The sequence below is a fragment of the Bison bison genome, unplaced genomic scaffold (genome assembly GCF_000754665.1).
Source record: "Bison bison bison isolate TAMUID 2011002044 unplaced genomic scaffold, Bison_UMD1.0 scf7180017864479, whole genome shotgun sequence".
NCBI lineage: Eukaryota > Metazoa > Chordata > Mammalia > Artiodactyla > Bovidae > Bison > Bison bison.
The window spans coordinates 1,572,040-1,581,777 of NW_011495039.1; positions in this window are offsets into that span (position 1 = coordinate 1,572,040).

Below are 9,738 nucleotides of genomic sequence, written 5' to 3' on the forward strand. Positions count from 1 at the left end.
ATCTCCAATGCCTTCTCCAAGCACAATAGAAGATAAGCCCCATAGGGGCAGGGGCAGAGAGTTTGCTGTATTTGTGCCAAAATTTATAACATATATAACTGTGCCTGGTCCATAGTGGTAATTCATACCTATTTAATAAATAAATGAATGGATAAATGATAATTGTGTATTTTTCAAGAAATGTTTTTTGGTTAATCAGAGTATTAGTATGTCACAGTAATAATGTTTAGGGATAAGTAAAATGCATGAAATACGGTTTAGAAGTATTAACATTATGAAAATAAACCAATCCAAAAGTGAAAGAGGAAAAAGATTTTTTTTTTCTCTACTCACAGGTTAAATAGTGAAGAGTCCAAATCTGTCCATTACCCGGGGCTTCTCATAACAACTGGACAGACTATTTTCTGAATGTGCGACCTACATAGTTTTGTCAACTGCTAAAGACTAATCAACACTGGTTCATAGTGAATAAAATTGCTAGAAAGGAAAAGAGTCTGTCAATCATGCAGTTTTGTTTCACTTTAGAAGTGCTCTATAGGTGCAAACAGACATTTGGCAAAAAGTTGAACAAGAAATAGCACAAGCCATTGCTGCTGCTGCTGCTGCTAAGTCGCTTCAGTCATGTCCGACTCTGTGCGACCCCATAGATGGCAGCCTACCTGGCTCCTACGTCCTTGGGATTCTCCAGGCAAGAACGATGGAGTGGGTTGGCATTGCCTTCTCCAATGCATGAAAGTGAAAAGTGAAAGTGAAGTCGCTCAGTCGTGTCTGACTCTTCTCGACCCCGTGGACTGCAGCCTACCAGGCTCCTCCGTCCAAGGGATTTTCCAGGCAAGAGTACTGGAGTGGGGTGCCATTGCCTTCTCCGAGCACAAGCCATTACGGGCATATAATTTTTTTTTTCTTTTCTGTAAAACTATGGGTTCTGCCTGAAATTTGTTTTGTGAGATACATCTTCTCAAAGAAGCAATAGTATCATTAATTAAACAAAGGAAGACACAAGAGGTGGGATCCTGCTAAGCCAAAGTTGTTAAATGAATCTGAGCTCTCATACAGAAAACTTCCCCAGTGCTTATCTAAGCTGTCACCATTTTAGTGCATCTGAGAAAATTTGCTCCAAAATTTGTGTTAGTGTTGGCAAAGAAATGAACTAATTTTAATTCTCAACTCCTAAATCTCACATTAGTCCAGAAACTTTGCAGTTAAACTCATCTAAGTTTGCTGCCCAGCCAACAATTACATTAAAAATACTAAAGAAAAAGATAGCAGCCTATCCTGGTATAAATAGCAAAAGTAGAATTTAGAAAAAAAAACTTTATTTTGACTTTTAAAAATGTTCACGTCTGTTAAAAGTTCTGATTCCTAGAAAGTCATAAAAGGACTCATAGAAGATTTGTTTTCTCTGGTTGCCTAGCTGGCCACAAAACTAGATTACTTCCTGCCACTTCTGCCAAAATAAATATTATTAAAATATTATATTCCCCAGCTGCCAGTCAGAACCAAAGGTACATAAAAAGATGGTGTTTATTTGTACATGTACACCTTTCCCACCACAGAACTCAAATTAAATGTTGCAATGCTAGAGACAGTTTTAGCAGTTTTTTAAAGCTGGCTTTCTCGTATCTTCCTTCTCACTCACATATGTAAAATTTTATTGATTGAAAATGAAAATCCTCAACAATTTATTAGAAATGATTATGCCCATGGCTAAATATTCAAGTTTTTTTTAAATCACTCTGATTTAAAAATATATTAATTCTGTTGTTAGATTTCAGAAGTGATGAGAAACTTAAACATCTCCATTGTTTTAGAGAGGACTGCCTCAAAGAAGAGGATGCATGGTGGGAACAGGAAAAGATCCAACTGACTTTGTGCTGAAAGAGGGATGTGATTCAGACAGATTTTAAATAAGGGAACAAAGATCCCATGCACTGCAATTTGATGCTGGAAAGAAGCCCCAATTCACACATCACTAGCTTCAGTGATCTTTTTTTCTCAATAACTATGTTTTGAAGGTATTTGTTTTAAATTCTAATTGTCAAAGAATTTTTAAAACTTTTGATGGGGTTGCCTTGTGACCCTAGATGTTACTATTGTTTAAAAAAAAACAAAACCTATCTGCTTTTATTGCAATCTTTTGGATTACGCCAGAGCTTGAATTTGCCAATAGAGGGCAATAGCCAAACTAAGATAGACTGCATCTATCATTTTTGCAACTTCTAATGAGGTAAAAGGACACATAGAATCCTCATCTGCTTTTATGGATATTGCTGTGTAATTGCAGTGTAATTATGGCACACACAGCTTTAGAAAATTATCTTTCAAGAAAACAGCTGGTTCTCTTTAACAAACCAGGATGAAATCTTGTCAGTTAAAAAAAAAAATCCAAAGAAAATTTTCCAAAAATACATGCTGATAATAAACAAGCAACAAAAAATGAAATAACATAAAAATTTTAAATGGATAAATCAGAGCTGCTGGTATGAAAAATAAGACAAATGTACAAATCCAAGAAAATTATAAAGGTAGGAGGTACTTCAGATGTATTGTTTTATTTTACAGTGTAAACAGACTTCTTGGAAAGATTTCAATTTTTTTTTCATTTTTCTCTTTTATTTGTGTAATTATGTAAATGCATGCATACATCTACTCTAAATATGAGATGCATGCACACAAACACAGACCTTGAGGTCTACAAGACTTTTTATAACCAATTCTCCAGAAAAATTTTGAAACAACTAACAATGGGCATTTGATGCTATACATTTGAGGGTATATTAAATGTCTAGATATGCTAACAATCCAATATATGAGTGCCTCTTAAAAACACTATACAAAGTTTAAAAGATACTAAATAGGTCATTAAAGAGAGCGATTATCCATAATTCACTTTGATGTATGACTTATTTCAGTTTTATCTTAAAAATCATCTAGGGGGACATCGTGATGATTGGATTTATAAAATATAAAAGTTACAAAGCCAGAAACATAAGTAAAATTATAATTTTCTCTTTCTCCTCTTGATGAGATATTTTCAGGAGATCTGTTACATTTAGACTGCCATGTGAGTATAGAAAATAAGAATTGGTGCTTTCTTGACTCACACAGTGGCATATCCTGACAGTATTATAGCTTGATATGTGAGTATCCCATATGAATCTTACATTTAGAAATTATTTTAATTAACAGCAGACACTAGCTAAGGATGGATTATTTACAGAATAGGACCCTGTGTGGTTAAAACTTTAAAAACTGTATTATTAAAACAGAAATATGGAGATATATACATGTGTATAGTATATGTATATATGATATATATTTGTGTGTATATTTATGAATCATTGAAAGAGAGGAAATAATAATATTTAAGTTTGTGTTTTTTATTGTGCAGAATAATTTGAATATCTAGCAATAAGACTTGTAGTAGGCATCTCCCAAAGTGTAATACCTGGACCATGAGAGTTAGTATCCCCTAAGCACTTTTTGGAGAAGGCAATGGCACCCCACTCCAGTACTCTTGCCTGGAAAATCCCATGGACTGAGGAGCCTGGAAGGCTGCAGTCCATGGGGTCGCTGAGGGTCAGACACAACTGAGCGACTTCACTTTCACTTTTCACTTTCATGCATCCGAGAAGGAAATGGCAACCCACTCCAGTGTTCTTGCTTGGAGAATCCCAGGGACGGGGGAGCCTGGTGGGCTGCCGTCTATGGGGTCACACGGAGTTGGACACGACTGGAGTGACTTAGCAGCAGCAGCAGTAGCAGCAAGAACTTTTTAGTTTCCTGTCTGGCCCCATCTCAGACCTCCTGAAACACAAATTCTGGGATTGGGCTTCAGTGATTAAACAGAGTTCTAGGTGATTCTGATGCGTGTTAAAATTTGAGAACCACTTCCTTTGGTAAATATGGTTGTTTTTTTTTTTCATGATTATTATAATTGAACAGTAAGAAACCCAGAAAATCTTCTGTCTCTAGATTTGCTTTCAAACAAATTCTGCACTAAAATACATTTGGCTTAGGTATGGTTAACATGGGGGCTTCCCAGATGGCACTAGTAGTAAAGAACTCACCTTTGCAGGAGAGATAAGAAATGCAGGTTGGATTTCTGGGTTGGGAAAATCCCCTGCAGGAGGCATGACAACCCACTCTAGTATTCTTGCCTGGAGAATCCAGTGGACAGAGAAGCCAAACAGGCTACAGTCCATAGGGTCACAAAGAGTCAGACATGACTAAAGCAACTTAGCACACACACATATTTAATATGCTTTTATCAGGTAGATTGATTGTTGACTGTTATTGACTGAACTTTGAAAAATTTAAGCATGTAATCCCCATGGACACAGGAGCCTGGCGGGCTACAGTTCATGGGGTCGCAGAGTCGGACATGACTGAGCATCTAAGCACAGCGCAATCAATCTTTACAGAAACTTTCTTAAATTAGCTATGAAAGTCCAGCCTTAGGAGTTTCTAAACATCATCTCATGCAAGCAGAAAATTGGAAAACTAGGAGCCAAAAGATTAAAAGTATTTACCAAATATCAAAAGGCAATTTGACAATGAACTTGGGGTCAAATCCAAATCTTCTAACTTCTATATTAATTTTTAATCCTATTAAATTGTGGGCTTTCCTGGTGGCTCAGATGGAAAAGGATCCACCTGCAATGGAGACCTGGGTTCAGTCCCTGGGTTGGGAAGATCCCCTGGAGAAGGGAATGGCTACCCACTCAGTATTCTTGCCTGGAGAATCCCCATGGACAGAGGAGCCTGACGGGCTACAGTCCATGGGGTTTCGAAGAGTGAGATATGACTGAGTGACTAAGAACAGCACAACACATTCAATTCCGGGTTATGGTTTTCAACTAATTTCCTGTATCAGTAATAGGATTGTTGTCAAATAAGTCATGAAAGATATTTGAGCAACTCAACCGCTTTTGCGATGGCATAGTCTCATAAGTATTTCCCAACAGTGGGAAGCAAAATATGCTTAACCAGCAGCTATGCATCTTCCTTTTGCTTGTGTGTGGTTCATGAGCTCTACTGAAGAACTAGCGAGGCCTATCGAGAAGTTTCTGTCATTGAATTCAACCAGGAGAATGTGAAATTTAGATACACTTGTAGTTTTTCTCAATTATTAGCACTGTCTTCAATATAGGTGTAATTTGGCTGATGGCTGGTCTACATCCCTTCTGTAAACTTGCAGAATTCAAGAGTTTGCCTTTCTGTTCTGTGTTGGGGTTTGGATGTGTATTTTCTGTTTTGAGAATTTACCACAGTACCTGGTACATGATATGAGCCCAATGCCGGTATCAAATAAAATAAGTGAATGAAAACTCAATAATAGATATTCAGTTTTACAGCATTAACTCTAATAGGAAGATAACACTTCAGGGATAATAATGAAATAAAAAATATGATCTGCATCTTTTGTTACAACTCATTTACAACAAAGTTTTCTCAATCCTTCTGACTACATCCACAGTTCAGAAAACTTCGTTGTAATTATCAGTGAAATCACTGTATCTCTGAGCCACATAAGCTTTATAGGAAGTCAGGACCATGATGAAATAACAATTATAGTCATTTGGTTCCTAAATGCCAACCCCTCAATCTCCAGCCATTGATTTCTAAGTGTTGTTTGTGTGTGGTCATAACCTACTCCTCCAGGATGCCACCAGGCACACACTTCCATAGTCCTGTGAGTACTCATGGCCAGTTTGAGGAATGTAGCCTGACTTGAATTTTGCTGGAAGTGTTTGTTAAATTTTTGGGGAACTACTATATTAGAAAATAGGTATACATCAATGGAAGCTTGAGTGTGAGACAATCTGAGTAATAAACACATTTGTATTAATATTATTTAAAATTATTCCTCCCTACCAATGATGAATGTTTATCCTTGGAAATAGAAATCACCCTTAAGAGATCAGTTCTCTTGGGAGGGACCTTCAGACAGGCATAATATAGACCCTCAATATATACTCACATTTGTTTGAATTTCCAAGTTAAATTAGACTCTTCAACAGGAATTCCTAAAAATACCAAGACAGCATTTGGAAGCTACAGTGTTTCCATCAAAGATGCGTTTAGACTTTGATTCTGAGTGTAGCACTCCATGAGTTTGATTAGTCATTCAGTTCAGTTCAGTCACTCAGTCGTGTCCGACTCTTTGCGACCCCTGAATCCCAGCACGCCAGGCCTCCCTGTCCATCACCATCTTCCAGAGTTCACTCCATCTCACGTCCATCGAGTCAGTGATGCCATCCAGCCATCTCATCCTCTGTTGTCCTCTTCTCCTCCTGCCCCCAATCCCTCCCAGCATCAGGGTCTTTTCCAATGAATCAACTCTTCTCATGAGGTGGCCAAAGTACTGGAGTTTCAGCTTTAGCATCAGTCCTTCCAAAGTAATCCCAGGGCTGATCTCCTTCAGAATGGACTGGTTGGATCTCCTTGCAGTCCAAGGGACTCTCAAGAGTCTTCTCCAACACCACAGTTCAAAAGCATCAATTCTTCAGCACTCAGCTTTCTTCACAGTCCAACTCTCACATCCATACATGACCACTGGAAAAACCATAGCCTTGACTAGATGAACCTTTGTTGGCAAAGTAATGTCTCTGCTTTTCAATATGCTATCTAGGTTGGTCATAACTTTCCTTCCAAGGAGTAAGTGTTTTTTAATTTCATGGCTGCAGTCACCATCTGTAGCGATTTTGGAGCCCGAAAAAATAAAGTCTGACACTGTTTCCACTGTTTCCCTATCTATTTCCCATGAAGTGATGGGACCAGATGCCATGATCTTCATTTTCTTAATGTTGATCTTTAAGCCAACTTTTTCACTCTCCACTTTGACTTTCATCAAGAGGCTTTTTAGTTCCTCTTCACTTTCTGCCATAATGGTGGTGTCATCTGCATATCTGAGGTTATTGATATTTCTCCCGGCAATCTTGATTCCAGCTTGTGTTTCTTCCAGCCCAGCGTTTGTCTTGATGTACTCTGCATATAAGTTAAATAAGCAGGGTGACAATATACAGCCTTGGCGTACTCCTTTTCCTATTTGGAATCAGTCTGTTGTTCCATGTCCAGTTCTAACTGTTGCTTCCTAACCTGCACACAAATTTCTCAAGAGGCAGGTCAGGTGGTCTGGTGTTCCCATCTCTTGTTAGTCATTGCACTTCTTGAATTAAGTCTGTTATCTGATGATAAAGTGATAATCATCACAGCATTCTTGTTTGGTTAATCTTAGATTTTTAAAAAATCATATAATAGTTGCCAGTCCTTAAAATTGACATTGATTGCATAACATCTTTTCATACTTGAGTAAGGTGAAGATGCTATCATACAAATGCACTTTAATAAACCATAAAACATGTATGGATATGCAGATGACACCAACCTCATGGCAGAAAGCGAAGAAGAACTAAAGAGCCTCTTGATGAAAATGAAAGAGGAAAGTGAAAATGTTGCTTAAAACTCAACATTCAGAAAACTATGATCATGGCTTCTGGTCCCATCACTTCATGGCAAATAGATGGGGAAACAATGGAAACAGCGAGAGACTTTATATTTTGGGGCTCCAAAATCACCACAGATGTTATCTGCAGCCATGAAATTAAAAGATGCTTGCTCCTTGGAAGAAAAGCTATGACCAACCTAGATAGCATATTAAAAACCAGAGACATTGCTTTGCTGACAAAGGTCCATCTAGTTAAAGCTGTGGTTTTTCCAGTAGTCATGCATAGATGTGAGAGTTGGACTATAAGGAAAGCTGAGTGCCAAAGAATCGATGCTTTTGAACTGTGGTGTTGAAGAAGACTCTTGAGAGTCCCTTGGACTGCAAGGAGATCCAGCCAGGCCATCCTAAAGGAGATCAGTCCTGCATGTTCATTGGAAGGACTGATGCTGAAGCTGAAACTCCAATATTTTGGCCACCTAATGCAAAGGACTGACTCATTGGAAAAGACCCTGATGCTGAGAAAGATTGAAGGTGGGAGGAGAAGGGGATGACAGAGGATGAGATGATTGGAATAGCATCACTGATGTGATGGACATGAGTTTGATTAGGATCCAAGAGTTGATGATGGACAGGGAAGCCTGGCATGCTGCAGTCCCTGAGGTCGCAAAGAGTCAGACATGACTGAGTGACTGAACTGAACTGAAAACATATAAACATTAATGAAATTTAATATGTCATATTTCTATTAGTGTAATAGATTATAATATTCTGAAACACTGTGAGGAATTGTTCAAATGACAGGATTTTATCAATATTAGATGGGCAAAAGAGCATGTTATCTATTATGACTTGTTGTGTAATACTGGAAAGAGTTTATGAGAGATTTCTGAGAAACAGGTAGGCATTGTAATAACCTTACATATCCTTTCTGAGAATGCAAGTTAACAGAAATATTAAGTAGATAAATATTTAATTCTTGTCTAGGGGATAAGATAAATTAACTAGAATGATAGCCATATGAAAATGCACTTGGAATGATGCATAACAGTAGTTAATATCACATGAGGGAATATAGGCAAATGGTTTAATTGAACCAAAAAAATAAAATTGCATCAAAGTTCACAGTTCTAGAATGTCTAAACCAAAGTCAACTTTTATTGATATTTAAAGCAGTGAAACCACTTTTATTGATCTGTTTCATGTGGTAGATGATGCACTATGAGAGTCGCATCTATAATGTGCTGTACGAAGAGTTATAAGTACTGTTGGCAATAAATTAAAAGTAATGTTGATGTTCCAAATAAGTTTTGATGGATAGTTAAATTTTGAAGTGGTTGGATTTAAGTAGTTTCTGAATGTATTTCACTGTGGATTTCATACCAGTAGCAGAGCTTGCACTCTTAAAATCTAGACTTTGGAGGACTGAGGTTTAGCATTTGCCACAGCAACTTTAATCTTATTCTAGCATACTCTATTACCTGTAGAGATTTATTTTAATCCTAAGACTCTGTTTCTAATTTCCTAACATTCAGGTCATTTTGTGAAAGAATATACTGTTTGTTTTCTCTACTATTCCTTCTTGAAGGTAGTTCCCTAAAGAAAGAAACTGGGCTTCCCTGGTGGCTCAGCAGTAACAAAATGTACCTGCCCATGCACGAGATGTGGGTTTGATCCCTGGGTCAGAAAGACCCCCTGGAGAAGGAAGTTGCAAGCCACTCCAGAATTTTTGCCTGGGAAATCTCATGGACAGAGAAGCCTGGTGGGTTACAGTCCAAGGAGTTCACAAGACTCAGACATGACTTAGTGACCAAACAACAACAACCACTTTAATTCAGCACTTAATTCAGGTTCTTATCTCCTTTCTCTTCTTCCTGCCATTCTATAGCTGGTGTTAGTTTGGTCAAGGAGTTACATAAGTACATTTAATCAAGCTCCTGCCTCTGTCATTTCCACAAGGTTCATCTTCTACAGGCACACATTCAGAAAGAATCACAAATCAAGTTCCAATTCCCTTGATCATAAATATAAGGACTTACTGAAGTCTCTTGAACAAGAGGTCAGAAAATTGTTTTGTGTAACGCAAAGCAAATTTGTTAAAACTAACAAACAAAAAGGAGTCAGTTCAGTTCAGTCAGTTCAGTCGCTCAGTCATGTCTTTGCGACCCCACGAATTGCAGCACGCCAGGCCTCCCTGTCCATCACCAACTCCCGGAGTTCACTCAGACTCACGTCCAACGAGTCAGTGATGCCATCCAGCCATCTCATCCTCTGTCGTCCCCTTCTCTTCC